We start from the raw sequence: 16,915 nt of genomic DNA on the forward strand, positions 1-16,915 counted from the left end.
GAGGGTTGGCGGGTATGTATTATAATACAGTACTAACAATATATACACATGCAGTATTACAGTGTACTCGTATCAAAGTCAGGTTGCTTTATCATCGCAGTGAATATTTCTTATGGGAACAGTTGAATCCTTGTTATCCGTCACATCTGCGAAGTGAATTGAAACAGCAGTCCAAAGTGAGGAGGGGGGGGGAGATACTTTCTATGCCGCTCACATTGGCAAAGAGATCTATAATTCCCTCCAGTCCGCCGTCTCCCACACAAAACATCTCTATCTCCCCACCTTCATCAGCTCTACATTCTAACTCCATCTCTCCTTTTCTGTCCCCTTCCACCTTTCCTTCCATCCTCACTCCTCACTCCATGGGACGGGTGTTTGGTGTGATTATGAAATCAGATCACAGAAGACACGTCTGCTGATAGACAGATACAAAAAAGAAAAATCAAAAGCAAAAAGGTTTGATCCGTGTCTTTAACAAGAATTCTCAAGGTAAATACAGATGTGAAGTGAAAACAGATGTTTTTATTGGAGATTTTTTTTCCTGACATTTCTGCCTAATACGCAAAAATACGATAAAAAATGATCAATAATCCCTCAAAATACCACATTAAGACACCAAGACCTTGAGGACAACCATAGAAAAAGCCATGCTGTGATTTGGGATCAAAAACTTTTTGACATTTGGAGATTTCTGCAGAAGAATTGCATTTTTCGGTGATTAGATGGCGAGCACTTCTGTTGTGTAAACTGCTCAGAAACCCCCTTATTGTCACTCTAGCTAGGAAAGCCATCCATCCTCTGAATGCTCTAGGTCTTTAATTTGTGGCTGTAAAGTTTCATGAGGCTGTGATTATCCTAGAGGTCACCACAAGGTCATTTTATACAGTGAGGTCAAGGGGAAAAAAATGGTCTCTTACTACAATGAAATGTCTCCTATGGGGACTAACATCATCACACATGAATACAGTTGGGCTCATTGGATCCACAAGAGTCTCAGCTTTACAGTGATACCCAATTTATGTAATTCAAGACTGTTTAGGGACCCCAGTATGCAGAAATATTCAAACACACCATTTTTAGAATAGGCGAAAATTACATTTATACTGCATTCAAAAAACTGCATGTGATTATCATAAAGTGGGCATGTCTGTAAAGGGGAGACTCGTGGGTACCCCTAGAACCCATTTTCATTCACATATCTGGAGGTCAGAGGTCAAGGTACCCCTTTGAAAATGGCCATGACAGTTTTTCTTCGCTAAAATGTAGCCCAAATTTGGAGCGTTATTTAACCTCCTTCCTGACATGTTAGTATGACACGATTGGTGCCAATGGATTCCGTAGATTTTCTGGTCTCATATGATATCTGGAGCTTCACTCTAGCCCTAAACTGAACCAACTAGAGCCTCTGAAAGACAGTTAAGTCAGTCGGGATCGCCTGCAATCCAACAAACATATCTCCTGAAAGGACTTCCTTGCATTTTTGTGTTATCACGTTATTATCGCGTTAACTTTGACAAGCCTAATATTGACCCTGCTCCATCACCTCTCCCTCACTTTCTTTTCTGCATCCCCCCCCTCCTCTATCTTAGCTCCAGCACCATCTGCCTGGTGGAGGGAGCAGCTTGCCTGCTCTGCTGCCTCCTTTTCCCCCACGAATAGCACAAGGCCAAACAAACACAAACCAGCCACCAGCAAACACACTACTGCCTGCTCCATTGGAAATGTGGACATCTGAATACATACTCGCGCTGAAGCAGTTTGTTTTTTACCTAATGTGCTTCACAATGTTTGCAACCGTTGTATAAAGGTTCAATTCCTACATTACAGCAAAATATGATAAACTAAAATTCAGTTTCAGAGCCCTTAAACAGTACTGTTGAGACCAGGAAATGACAACGTGAGAGTAAAATAGACGAGGAGAACAGCAAAAGGATCAGCTTCGATGTAGTATCAGAGTGATAAAACAGGTGTAAGAGCACGGAATCAAATAAAAGGACGGTGTTTCAGTGCCCTCAATTCAAGCACTACAGGACGCCCGGCTCAGGAAAAAGGGCAGGAAGGATTGCCATGGACCCTGCAGACCCAGCCATCCATCTGCTCCAAATAACGTCTCACTAGAAGAGGAACACCTTCAACCGAGAGGATCTTTCCCAGCCCAGGTCCAACCTGCACAGTTTGTGCTCACTATCTCCTAAAGCTGACGAAACTAGTACTGTTAATATTACTTCTTAAATGTTACATTCAATTTTATATGTAATCATTATGGCTGGGACGATTCACCTATTTCCCGATTCGATACTATCACGATACTTGGGTGCCGATTCGATATGTACTGCAATTAAAAGTATTGTGATTCTACAAGTATTGTGATTCAATATTGCGATTTATTGAGATTTTGTTAACTTTTTTAACACTAAGCCATGGAAAAAAGTTGAATCATACACTTCTAGGGACTTTTACTTTGGAAAATATCTAAATTAATACAGTAAGAATGTTTGATTTCCAGCATGTATGTAGTCGGAGATGTCCTGAAGTCAAATATATCAATCATTGTCAGGCATTATTTATTACATTTTTCCAGCAACGACATTTCCTTCACAAATTAGTGGCATTTTCTTTTTAATTTATAAGGGACATGTAATGTTTTATACTTCTGGTGAATATAATCCATCAATCTTATTTCCATATATGTATTTTTTATATACAGTTCCTTTTGTTAACACCTTATTTTGAAAACCGGACGTAGTCAAACGTGTATATTTCCGCTAACTTCGTTGCAATCTCTGAGCTCTTTATGCATCCATGGTCAGCTCCATCTGGGCCGTTTGAATGCATTTAACATAAATGTCAGTATATGGGTGCTCTACAGTTGTAGCGTCGGCCCATTTGACCACGGAGATGAGAATGACAGCCGGCTGAACCTCACGTTACTGTGATACGATGATGTTTCCTGTCCATGACAGAGTTAGCATGCAGCTTTAGCCGTGACGTCTAGCTCTGCTTTTCCTGCAATGTGTGAAACCCAAAGTGTTTCCATCCTTTACTGGATGTGTAGTGTTTACCACGCTGGATTTAACATGTGAGGATGCAGGTCGTATCCATAAAGACCCTCCGCCCTTTTCTGCTTTTTCATTTCGGCTCACGGCGGCCGGCTGGTTTGTTTTTGTCGACGGATACGGAACGGATATGACGTCACGTTACTCAGACTACAACAATAAAAGCGGTAACTTCCTTCTACCTCCACATAGACTCAAATGAAGCAAATATATCGATTCCAGCATTAAAAAAAATATTTCAAAATCGTAGTTCACCTCAGTACTGTCACCTCTTACTGTACATGGTGAAGGTTTTTCCTCTACTTAGCTTGGCTCTAGCTACCGATCACCTGCCCACTCGCTGAATTTTTTGGATTGGATGTCCCAATGCTTACAACCACATCTGGGAAGCATCTGGACTGCAACTTGGACATGAAAATCCTTACCAAACATGCGTGATATGTTTGTTAGTGGTCACCTAGGCCTCATTAAACCTGCTATTATCAGGCCATCTGTTATCGTGGGTGTTTACAGCTGGTATAACGTTATCTCAGTTTGTACCACCAACTTCATACATATCTATTCAACATTTATTCATGTGCACTATTATTTGTTTACAATTTACAGATAGTTTGACTTGTATATAGACATCATCCATCTCTATTTCTAATGGAACTGTGTGTGTCATTGAGAGCAACGGAAACCAGAGTGAAATTCCTTGTATGCGTACACATATGTCTAATAAAGCTGGTTCTGATTCTGCCTGATATATGTCGTCTTCCTCTGTGCCATAAAGCTCCATTGTTGTCCAAAAACTATTAATAACACATCAATGAGCCACACTGTTGCACTGGGTGACATGTTCCTTCATTATCATGAACTCCCACATACACTTCGTACTCCTTTTAATTCTCACAAGACCCCAAAATGTGATTTAATCCACCTCTGAAAATAGTCCCCCAATGAACGTACTAGTTGCTGACAATATTTTCTTAAAATAATCAATTAATCGTATTTCTGATTGGGGGTTTTGCTTTAAAAAAATACTTCAATGGTGAATAGATTATAAATTGTGGTTGATTAATTTCCTGTCAATCGACTAATTGACTAATTTATTTCAGCTTTAATGGACTGTATTTAGACCTGGCCGAGATCTGATCACAGTTTGTTCCAGACAACATCCAGATGTAGTCATGAGTTCTTAACATTGACCAGTGCTCTCTTGGCTTCAAAGCTTCCATGTCAACTGAAAATGAAGTCAGATGTCAAAAATTCAAAAATCAAAGCCCCTCACCAAGAAAGGAGACAGAAAACGTCTACACTTGTCCACAGCTGGTGACTACACTATGTGTATCTCAATTCTTATGTTTGACCATAGAAATCTTTCCAGTGTGGTGTGGGTGGATTTTACTCAATAGCCTGACGAGAATAAAATTGTGAAGGAAACACTGAATCCTCAAGTTCCTGGCATGAAAATGGTCAAATATAGAAGCTGATTAATAGAAGAAACGAGCACATTGACTACTAGGATGAGATCATCTTGTGTGCAGGTTTATTAGGACCCGAGCAACGACAACGTCGGGCAGCGAAGACTCTATTGAAACTGTAGGAATTATTCTTTTTCACAAAGATGATCGTATTTTTGAGGGCCTTAAGGTGCTCAAAAAGTTGTTGAACTTTGCACACTTATCAGACGCGGTGTAAAATTTTATATTTTAAGGGTCTCGGGGTTGGTTGTTGCAAAATGGCTCGCTAGCGCCCCCCTACAAAGTTTGAAAAATTTAGCCCCTCCTTCAGGTTTCTCTTACATGTATGAAATTGGGTAGGAAGATGTAACATGTGGAGACACACAAAAAAGCCTCTTGGAGGTATGCCCAAAACTCAACAGGAAGTCAGCCATTTTTAATTCAATGTGCAATTTTCGGCCATTTTTGGCATATAACAGGCTGTGTACTTTTACGAACTCCTCTTACAGATTTGATCAGATCGACTAGAAATTTGGTCAGGACCATCTAAAGACCTTAACGATGAAAAGTTATTAAAATCCTGATTTTTCATTGAATGACCTTGCCGTGGATAAGGTCATGAACAGCTGTCTTCTTGTTGAAAGTCTTGTGTTTCTTTGACCCGCCCGCCCTGAGCGGACTCTCACGCTATTAATACAACGTCACTTGCTCCAACCAGCAAATAACAACGGGGGTGGGTTTGTATTGGAGGCAGTTGAAAGCCCGGTATGTCACATACTGTTGCTAAAGGGTGCCTCCGTGCGTCGGTTTCCAATGCTGAAGGGGCACTGACCAAGCGGCGGTATTTGAGTGAGAACGGGTTGTCTTGGAAACCAACCTGATCTCATGGGAAGGCGTATAAATAGCACAACATTTTAAGTACATTCGGCTTGTTATGATAACAGATTCTAAAGCTAGTGGACCTTGGGTTGAGATTCTTTTGGCAAACCCGCTGATTCCATTGATTTAGACTGTGCTCTTTCAGCCTGGACATCAATGATGTTTCATGGAATTACTGTATGTTTCCATTTGTTCTTGTTCTTTACTCTAAATCCCATCTGAAACAAGTCGTCTTGTTTGGTTTGATTCCGTCCGTCCTTGGTTGTCCGTTTAGCTATACCACCCATCTGTCTGACTTCTACATCCCTCCGTCTCTTTCACCCTGCACCCTCCCCTCAGTTTTTCTCTCTCATCTAGTCTCACTCTGCTAGCCTGGAGGCTGGCCATCTTTGTTTCTCTGGGCTCTACTGGCCTGCCTCAACACTATCAAATATGTAACAGGGACATAGATCTTGGATAGTTTTGCATTGACACTCCCTGATGCCCTGATGCAATGATTTTGTTAAAGAGCCCAACACCACCCCTGAATCCCCAAAATACGCGCGAAGTAAATTTGGGAATTTGGGAGAAACATAATCTGGAGGTGTATTTTTAACCTGAGAAAGTCCAGATCTCTTTTTAAATCTTCCGAAATAGCTGCATGAGCCACCACAGGAGACAGACATCAACAGGGAAAATTACGATGAAGTATCACTAATTTGAAGACCAAATTTGCAGGCCAGTGATTTCACAGTGATACAAACACATTTTGGCTCTTGGTTGTGTACTTTGTGATCTCAAACAAATCGACTAGTAGTTTATGTCAAACCTATTGTGAGACAGAACTTTATAACATTTTTAGCAATTCTGCAAAACCCCAGATTACATTCAGTGACAGCAGTTTTAGCATTCAGTGGTGACATTTGTATTGCTTTCTACATTATACATGTATTTACAAGTCCAGTATCCCTAATAGTATTATGTTCATATTAGGCACTTCACAATTTATGTCTGATGCCATGCTCAGTACCAATGCAATGAATGCAATGTGCCCTTCGTACAGCTAGGTGGAGAGTAAGGCTGTGGAGGTTGACTTTGAGTCCACTGTCCAGGTCCCATTCATAAACTGTATATAGGAAGTGGACGTAGTCACCCTGACGTCACCCATTGGTTTGTGGACTGCCGTTTTGAAGCCTCAAGTTCAGTATTTTGGACGTCACCATCTTGGTTTTTTGGTTGTCGCCATCTTGGTCTTTCGCACCAGAAGTGACACGAGAGGGTGGAGCCAAGTACAACCCAATGCTAAATAAGACAATTTTTGGCAACCAAAAAGGTTATATTTAACTTTCATGAACTGAAAACACACTGTGAAAGGGTTAAAGTTCTACGACGAAAACACGGACAACTCCCTGACCGGACAACGCTGTGGTAGCGACTTGTCAATCACAAGGTAGCCCCGCCCTAAAGCATCCCCTGCTTTATGGTCTATCTGACTCTAAATGGGACCATAATTTACTAAATAAACATCATGCTGTATTGAAGAAGACTTGAAACTAGCAATTGAGACCATAAACTCATGTTTACAATGTTTACTGAGGTAATAAATCAAGTGAGAAGTAGGCTCATCTTCTCATAGACTTCTATACAATCAGACTTCTTTTAGCAACCAGAGGAGTCGCCCCCTGCTGGCTGTTAGAGAGAATGCAAGTTTAAGGCACTTCAGCATTGGCTTCACTTCTCAGACCACGGAGTTGCCCACTGGTCCCATTACATACCTCAAATTAACGATGGCCTTTGTATTAAGCACAACCGTAACCATAGATAATGAAGAAGGTGGGAATTTAAAGAAAATTGTTATTGGATGTAAAATAACATCATTGAATACAGGGTTTTGCAAAATCCTTCAATATCAACATTCTTGTCTGGTAATAGGGTTGGGTTAAGGTTAGAGAAATATTGTGATAATGGCAAATAAAATATGGTTAAGGTATGATTAACTTTAGGCAACCATTGGTTGAGGTTATGGAATGATCATTAATAATAAAGTGAACGCACTGTAGAATTTCAAAATACTTGTTTTGTCAATGTAGTTTAATGGAATCACATCAAACTGGCTTTGAACTGCAGGACATCATATTGGTACAAATTGGATTGTGGACCATGTATATTGATGTGTATTGTCTGAGATGCACGCCCCTATTGACAAAATAGGAAAGAAACTCCCAGCTGATCCAAGGATTCACACCATGTTCATCCCTCTCACTATCTTACTGAGGTATATTTAAATGTTTTTGTTATATTTTTCATCTTTGTGACCAACCGTTTAATGAGCCTCTGTATCTGCAGTCTCATTTTCCTTCTTCAGGTTCCCAGAGTTAACACAGAGAAGTACTGAAGCATTTTGTTCTGGACCACCCACATGCGCCAACAATTTCCCCTTAAATTAGACACAGAGGTGCACTTTAATTGGTATATATATTAAGCATTTAGCAACAGTCTGTACATGTTGCAGCAGAGCAGCTCTGTATTGAAATAGCTTAAGAGTGAGAGGAGGGGTTTTATAATTAGTGCTTGGAGATGCAGATTATGGCCTATGGTGATTTGATCTGACCTATTTTGGAGGAAGTAGGGCAGCAAACTGACTTTTTTTTTTATTACAGAGATAGGTGCCCCGCTGCAGTGCTGTCTCTCTGACAGAAAGTGCTAGGTGGACACACACTCCAGCAATGACATGGTTTATCAGGATTAGACTGGTTTAAGTGAAATCTTACCCCCATTATTCACCTGACCAAAGAATATTCATTGGTCTTTTCTCCAAGTCCAAGAATCTGTTCACAACCTCCCCTAACCTCTCTAACCTTAATTAAATGTTTAACCCAGATGTCACTCACAGATATTGTAGAAATGTGAGTTTTAATAACCAGGGTCTGAAATTAACTTTTTCAATTTCCTTCGCTCCAAGTATTTTTTTTTTGTCTGCCACTCAGAAATTGTATCTGCCACTTTTGAAATATCTGCGCTAAATGAAGGATCTGATGATGTTTTTTTGTTTTTTTTGGATCTGATGTTATTCAATATTTGATATTTTTTACGTAAAAAAAAACATATGCATGGTAAATTACAGTGTTTGAATTACACCGTAGATTCTGGGGGAGCCCTATTTTTAGGGGGAGGGAGGGTACTGTACACAGTACGGTACTGTCCTCTATAGTGGTTATTTGCATAAAAACACATAATTGAAATGATTATGATTATTTAAATATTTGCTTTGATTAAAATAATTCTTGGCAAGCTGTTATGAAGTTAAACATGTCATAATTCTCTCTCTAATATCTATTTTATAATGCAAAAACTTCATATTACGAGATTACATTTGAACACATCATAACGTTGTAATTTACCTTCAACCAACAGTCATTTTACTGAGCTTGAACGCCTCATAATAATAACTCAATGGCACCTCCTTTAACGTTAGTAGCTCCGTTATGTAAGCATGCAGGACTGTGCTGCCCATCGACTGCTAACAGGTAACGTTAATAACTCTCCTGCTGATTTCAACACAGATTTGTTGCTCACAGTGTGACAGTATCAGGGAAAACATACGGTACGTCCCCTCAGGTTTAGTAGCGCTATGCTGTTGAGCGCTTTTTTTTTCTCTCCGCCGTGGCTCCAGTTGCAAACAAACTGAAACACGATACATTGTATGCGTCGTTGTGCATGCGTAACTGTCGGAAAGCATCAATACAATCAATCAACAGTCACAGAGGCATGAGATGCCAAGGAATCAGAAAACTAAGAGCCAAAGAGAACCAATTCTCTATTCTCATCTCTAGCGTTTTCCCTATCTGCCAAAGTGGTGTGTGGCCTGAAGATTTCACCCGCCACAACCAGCAATTTACCGTTGGTATAACGTTGGCATTGGACGTAAAGCAACAACAACAAAGGGGTTCTGGGCCAAAAAAACATCATCCTCCAAAAGATTCAAAATGACGAACTCATGTCACATTCTGTGCGGTCTTCAAAACATTTTGTACAGAAAAGGCCATTGAGCAACTCTATAAATTCAATAACATCAATAGCATCATGACATTATTATGACTTTACACTGCAACCTAAGGGGCACACAGTTACATACAGTTCATGGTCATGAAAAAGAAGCCAGCGAGACATAAAAGGTAAACATATATGTTTTAAAATTAGAATTCGTGATTTGCCTTTTGACAATTCTAATAATGCAGAGATAAGGAATGCATTGCTTCATCATTCCATAGAGCCAAAAGGTATTTTCAGATTTCACACATTCCCACACATGCATAAAAACAAAACAAAAAACAGATGAGAGCAGCAATGTGAGCAGGCTGCAGAAACCCCAATGCACTGCTGTGTGTAACTGAGGGGAGACATTAACGCCATGCACTCCCTGATACAAGAGGGGAAATACTCACCATTGACGATTTCTCCTTCAAACACATTCAAACATTTTCCTACTCAATGTGTATTTTGTTTTAGAGATTATATTACTGAAGCTAAAATGTTGTGAAAAAAATTATGAGAAATTATGGTCCCATTCAGAGTCAAATAGACCATAAAGCAGGGTATGCTTTAGGGCGTGGCTACCTTGTGATTGATTAGTCATTACCACGGCATCATTATTACGGCGTTGTTAAGTGTTCGGTTATACTGAAAGACATTCTAGGAGTCGGCTGGTTTTTTTCCAGTAAGTATTTCATTTTAAGCATGTTTCTCACCAGCCAAAATTAGCATCCCAATTAATATCACACTTAACATGAATTGCTGATACAACTTGGTAACCAAGCTAGCTAGCTAGCGTACGTGTTATCTGGCAACCTGGTGTTTGCTATGCTAACGGTACCTGGCCCCGCCGGGCCCCGCTCCTCTTTAGCCCCTCCTCTGATCGTCCAAATTTATGGTCACTTCTGGCTCCAAAAATCCAAGATGGTGATAGCCAAAATGCCAAAGTCGAGGCTTCAAAACGTTGGTCCACAAACCAAATGGTTGCTATAAAATTCCATGCCAATGTAGGCAATCCTTAGAGCCATGCATTGTCTGAATTATCAAGTTTAGTAGACATAAGTTACTGTGTGTGCATACACTCAGCCTCTCCAGTCCATTAAGGAAGTGTTCCCAGGCTGTGGCTTTCTAACTGTGATGTTAGAGACACATTATTTTCCCAGAGAGAAGGCCACAAAGAGCAATAATCTGCACTACACCACCCCACTCGTATGTAGCACTCTAACCTCAGAAGTGGTCATTAAGATTCAGGGCACTGAAGAGACGGCTGAAAGTAAAATGACTTATCTTGCCTGACGCTCCTCCGACTCAATTCGGAGAAAGGTTGAGATGAGCACTCAGGGCAGCAGAGGGAAAATGCCAGCAGTGTGTTAAATGGATGTTATTGAACAAGTTTTGATTCCATTCATACCGATGCCTGTTTTGGATCGAGGACGTCATTTGGTGTCTCACAGCCCTCGGAACAAGATGGTAATGAGTGTGGTTGTGTAAGGGCTCTATCTAGGTAAATGTGTCAGAGGTGGGAGACATCCTTTTTGTTTTTCCTCTTGTCCCCAGACCGGTGGAGAGGCTCATTAATGCAGCAGGGAAATGTTGCCTCTCGGTTGCAAACTCCCACGCGTTGTCACTCTGAAAACACAGACACACACACACACATGGCACATACAGACACATGGACGTTTATAAAAGCATCTGCACAGAGTGTAGGCGTAGAGCAGATTTTCAGGTGCAGATAAAAAGCTTCTGCTGTTGTTATTGTCTCTCTGCCGACAGGAGAGGAAGACAGTGTGGGAGCAGAGAGAACCCAAAGGCTGCCATACTTCCCCAACTGATATTATATTAGCCAGCTACTGCATCTACTGATCATGTATGCAAAAATGTCCATTTAATATCCAATTTCCATTGCCTTATATTCAGTTTTGAGGCATTCTCTTTACTCCACTCATTTTATACATCAAGATCAGTTTATTTGAATGTTATTACCACTAAAAAACAGTTGTATGGTCTTCTGTGACAACCTTGATGATGTCATTAGTCTCTTCTTGGAGATTATAACGGGTATGTAATCACGAGAAAGAATGTATTTCTCATCTTTTGTCTGACTCAACAAAACCTAAAACCCCAATCAGAGATATGGCGTCATATGTTATGAGCACGATAATATATAAAATATATATTATTTCACACATGCAGATATGAACTGCCACTCGCACAATATAAAAGAGTTGTACAGGCAGCTGTGAGTGACAAGCTCTCCAAGTTGAGTTCTGCTCGCGCAAATCGACCTGACTTTCGTCAATTTGAGGGTGGAAACCAAAGGGAGGCACTGACCCTATATGATTGGACACTTTCAACGCGATCACACCCAACAGACTGCTGTATGTTGCCGCCATTCATCTGCGTGTCTGCCATATTGGAGTGGTCAAGATCCGCTTGTAAAGAAATACAATTGTGTATTGAGAGATGCAGACTTCTCTACAAAATCGACTGTAGTCGTCTTTCCATTCAATTGTCAAGCGAATTTTAAGCAAAATGTCGCAAAAAAGAAATGTGAGTTGGGCACGTTTCCATCAAAAGGTTTGGAGTGAATAAACTAGGCTGCGTAGTTTGGTCAGAAGTTGACGCTGTAGGCTACGCATGGCTGTAATCTGCCAGTAAACAGAGTGAAAGTAGAGGTTGTGAACCACAAAGAAAACAAGTCGGCTTGGCCATTTAACCATCTACCAGAGAAAAATGGAGAGAGGTCTTCAGGAATTTGTTTCAATTGGGCACGTTTTAATTTTTCTTTCACCTCAGCTAGTATTGGCATCACCTCTTTTTCGATAAAGGCAAAAACCAAAAGACCCATCCACCTCCCTACCGTCCACCATAAGTGGTCTTTCTGATGCATTTATATTGCAGTAAGTACAGGATGCATGGCGTACAAATGACACACGGAAATCAAGAAAGGTGTACTTATTGCACGCTAAACGCCTTGTGCATTATCGTCGCAATACCTATTGCAATGCAGATTTGATTGGCTGAGTAGCATCTTGTGAGAACCGAGTAAGGGTTAAATCAGCAGCAACTGGACTTGGTTTAGGTTCTTGAAGACGTTTCACTTCTCATCCAAGAAGTTTCATCCAAGCTGAAGAAGAATCCAAGAGCTTCTTCAGTTCTCAACTGAAGAAGCTTCTTGGATGAGAAGTGAAACGTTAACCCTTACTCGGATACCATGACCTGGATGACTGAGAACCTTCACAAACATATCTTGCGAGAAGATTTACAAATCATGCAATTGGTCTGTGAGTTTCCTGGGCTGCTAAAGCAGTGGCGTAAAGGCTAGAAAAGCTGCAACAGTGAAAAAAGAAACGTTCTGTCAAAATGTAATAATTCTCAATAATTTATTGGTTATAGGTCCGATATCGTATATTGCGATATAGTCTCGGCCAGCCCTATTGGGACATACTATACCAAAAATACTGATTATTGAAGCTTTATACTGCAACAGTGACAAATGGACAGAACAAAAAACAAAAGGCATCTTGGCTGCAGTCAAGTTCAGTTGGCATCACACCTGCTCCAACAGCTCCAATAACACAATAAATCTGAAACAAAATATGCAACATTCACCTCTGAGTAGGTGTAACGAGCTATGGAAACCAAACCAAGAGTCCAATGAAAGCTTCTGCTAACTTAATTATTATTCCAGCTGCAGTGGACATCATGTTGAAACTGGTGAAATAACCTGCAATTATTCATGAAGTTAAAAACTATTTTTCCTCAGCAGTTGCAGACACAAATCAATATGTTTTATTTGTACAGGGACAGGAGGAAAATAACCAATAGTCAGACTAGTCTAGACACACAAACATACACCTAAATCCATCCTTGTACATCACTATGAATGTATATTCCATAAATAAACAAGAGTGTCAGTGTCAGATGCAGTCTGATTAATTCTATATACAGATTTGACATTTTGATAAGATTATACACAAGTTTGCACAAGTAGTATTTATTAGTGATTTATGATTATTTAGTAGTGGAAGTGGCAGTAACAGTACCAGTGTTAAGGCCTTTACACACCAGGGACGTTTTTTTCGTGTGATTATTTCGTCAATAATATTTTTTAGAGCCGTTGTTTTCGTCATCAATACTTTCACACAGAACGTACTTTTTTTCAGAACAAGGTAGATTTTTCTGAGCTTTCACACCGCAAATAAAGGCATCAACCAATCACGTTGTGCAGAACGGGCTGAGTTGTACCTTTATTTAGGAAACAACAACACAGAGGCTCCGTAGTCTGAACCAAGACGGCAAACTTTATTGATCCTTTCAAGCACAGACCAGAGGCCTGTACTACGAAGCGAGTTCAACATACCCAGGGTATCTCCTCGTTATCTGGCTTCACTAACCCTAACAACTGCGATACAGTTTAGCGGTCCTAAAACGCTGGTTATGAACTCGGTAATTTAACCCAGGGTTTCTCAGTCTGGCTGCGAGCGCGTTCACGTGAACTGGGCGGTGTTTGCAGCATCTGACCAATCACAGACATGGACAAGTCCACAGATTTGCAGACAGACAGGCAGAGCAGCATATTCTACAAAGTGTAAACTATATTAGACAATTACGAAGAAATTAAACATATAATCCAGGCTAAAAGTAACACAGTTGAAGCTGCCAAATGCAGGAAGGACAGCTGGCAAGAAAAAATAAGCTATTTTAGCATCTAATTATTAAATAATATTTATAATAAAGTAATTTTCGATAAAGTTTGAGGTAAAAATTGGGTAATTTTTGCAGTTATTCCAAAGAAATTTCCAATATCTTACTTTCTAATTATCACCTAATTACCATGAGATTTGCGGACCTGTAAAATGAAGTGTTGTTGTTTTTATTTTTTCATTAAGTTATTTATTTTACAACTATCTATAGTGCTTTAAATCACAGCAAATCATGCTGCAAGATTAAGATTGTTACCACATTGACAAAAAATGTTACTTGTATTTTTCATCACGGTTTTAAATTGTACTTTTTTATTTACATTTCACGGTGGAAAAAGTGTGAATATATTTTGTCAACATTTTCTCCGACAAAACTAATACCGAATGATGTGTTTTTCTTGGTTTCCATTGAGTATTGTGATATTCTAAATGTCGTCTCACAGGTTTTTCCACCCTGACAAAACAGAGCATACTGAGGGAAAAAGGCTGAATGCTTGTCAACATTTATCCTCCAGTGTGTTCAATCAGTTGTGCAAAGAAGCCACGATGTGATTGGCAGCGAAGGGGACGCGTCTCTGGATTCCTTCACTCTCGTCCTAAAACTCTTTGTTTCGACCCTTTTTCTCTTTCATAATGTGCTTCTCTATTTATATCGGCGACTCTTTTGTCGTGTCGGTATCCTCTCCTTCCACCGCTGACCTCTCTTGACCCCTCTAAGCTGCCGTGATGTCACACTATATAGGCCCAAATGACCTTTAGAGGGATCTGTAAGCCTTATAGCCCCTGACCAGTGGGAAAGTGTACCCTTCCCATCGAGACTGAAGAAGGATGATGTGTCACACACACACACACACACACACACACACACACACACACACACACACAAATTCAAACATGCAAGACAAGAAGAAAGCACAAGCATGCATGAGCAGATCAATGAACGATCCCAATGAGCGATGGGGGGAAGGGTGGGAGAGTTGGGAGGAGGATTTCCACTATTATTGATACTCCTCAGAGGAGAACTTTGGCTGCCTCTTTGTTCAGACCACTTCTGCACTACAATAAACTCAATGAAGTGAATGCAGCAAACAGCACACGGAGGAATATACCAAGGTCTTGGTAGATTGTCTCAGTAATCGTGTGTCCCTGAGAGGGTTCACTGGCTCTGCTCCTCTGTCTTAACGCTTAAAAGATGTACATCCTGATTTGTGATAGCATCGAATACTAGCCCCCGAGATCCACAATTTAAAACTCATTTTACAGGTCCGCAAATTTCATGGTAATTTTAGGTGATGATATTATATGAAATTTCTTTGGAATTACTGCCAAATTACCCCAATATTTACCTCAAAATTTATCAGAAATGACTTTCTTATAAACATTATTTAATGATTATATTTCCCAATAGCTGGTAATTTATTTAATACATTTCCAGGAAAAGATTACAAAGTTAATTGATATGCTTTATTTGCATGTCTGCTGGTAAATAGATTAAAATTAGCTTTTAAAAAATCCCTGAATCATGACATCAGATACTAGGTTACATTTGTGTAAACAATATATCACACAATGGGGAGATTTAATTATTAAATCGGGTTTATAATAAAGTAATTTTCGATAAATTTTGAGGTAAATATTGGGGTAATTTGGCAGTAATTCAAACAGATTACTTGCTTATTATCACCTAATTATCATAACATTTGCAGACCTGTAAAATTAAGTGTTACCCAACAATTTTATTTATTTTTTAATTTTTTATTATTAAGTTATTTATTTTACAACTATCTATAGTGCTTTAAATCACAGCTAAGCATTCTGCAAACCATGCTGCAAGATTAAGGAACACTTAATGAACACATAAATGGTAAATAAATAGTTAATTAAACTTAGTTAATAGTTATTTTAACAATGCCATGATAATTAATAATGTTTACTAATTATTAGTAATGCTATAATTTCTGTTAATTTATCATTAATTTGTGTAATGTGAAATAATTGGTTTATAAATTATATATTGTATCATAGCTGACATCCAACCCGACAGAGTTTCATAATGAACCGAAAAATATTTTTTCTCAAAGGAAAATATTTCTCCTTCTGCCAAGAGTTTGATTGACAGATGGTTCATCCAATCACCTGCCAAGTATTTTTTAATTGAAAGTGCCTGCCCTTTGCCAAACAGTTTCTAATGGCAGCTTCTCGGATGGTTCTGTGTAACAAACCATCTGGCGGGTCGGGTTAGGAGAACATACAAACTCCACACAGAAAGTCCTTCATGCTGCGAGGAGACAGAGCCATGTATAAATATATTACTTGAAATGTTTTCACACCAGTTTAATTTCTTGTTTGCAACACTTTAATAACCACTAACTGAAAGGGATTTACAGTCAATAAGCATACTTGCCAACCCTCCCGATTTTCACGAAAATAGTTCACCGAATTGTGTTTCTGAAAACATTTGAGGCGAGAAATAATGCAGTCGTTGAATCTGTCTTTTGGATCGACAACATTTATTTTAAATGATTCTCGGGAGTTTCAAGAGGCGGCGAGTCGCGTCGGATGCCCGGGATTTGCATAAAGTAGACTAGACCTCAACTTTATGCAAATAAGAAGCGGCCATCATGACGCTCCGTCTCTCGAATCGCGCCGCCAAGCTACCAGAATGCATTGCACAGCTGCTTACATAGACAATGAATGGGAAGCGTGGAAAGGACGGAGCCTGTGGACATGTACCATTACTCGATGCAGCGAAAAGCTGTCGTGGCGCGGCGCTGGCAGTTGGAAATAACGTGTTTTAGAGCGCAGTGGTGGTGTTGTG

General features: G+C 39.8%; 1 long non-coding RNA gene across 1 annotated transcript in view; it reads left to right on the top strand.

Annotated features, from left to right (window-relative positions):
- The first annotated feature begins 586 nt into the window (after positions 1-586).
- Positions 587-16,915, top strand: part of LOC141783034 (uncharacterized) — a 589,922-nt gene continuing 573,593 nt past the window's right edge. The window contains exon 1 of the long non-coding RNA XR_012597198.1: positions 587-872. This is a non-coding gene — a long non-coding RNA (uncharacterized LOC141783034). The remainder of the gene's footprint in view (positions 873-16,915) is intronic.

This window comes from Sebastes fasciatus, chromosome 2 (genome assembly GCF_043250625.1).
Source record: "Sebastes fasciatus isolate fSebFas1 chromosome 2, fSebFas1.pri, whole genome shotgun sequence".
Lineage (NCBI taxonomy): Eukaryota > Metazoa > Chordata > Actinopteri > Perciformes > Sebastidae > Sebastes > Sebastes fasciatus.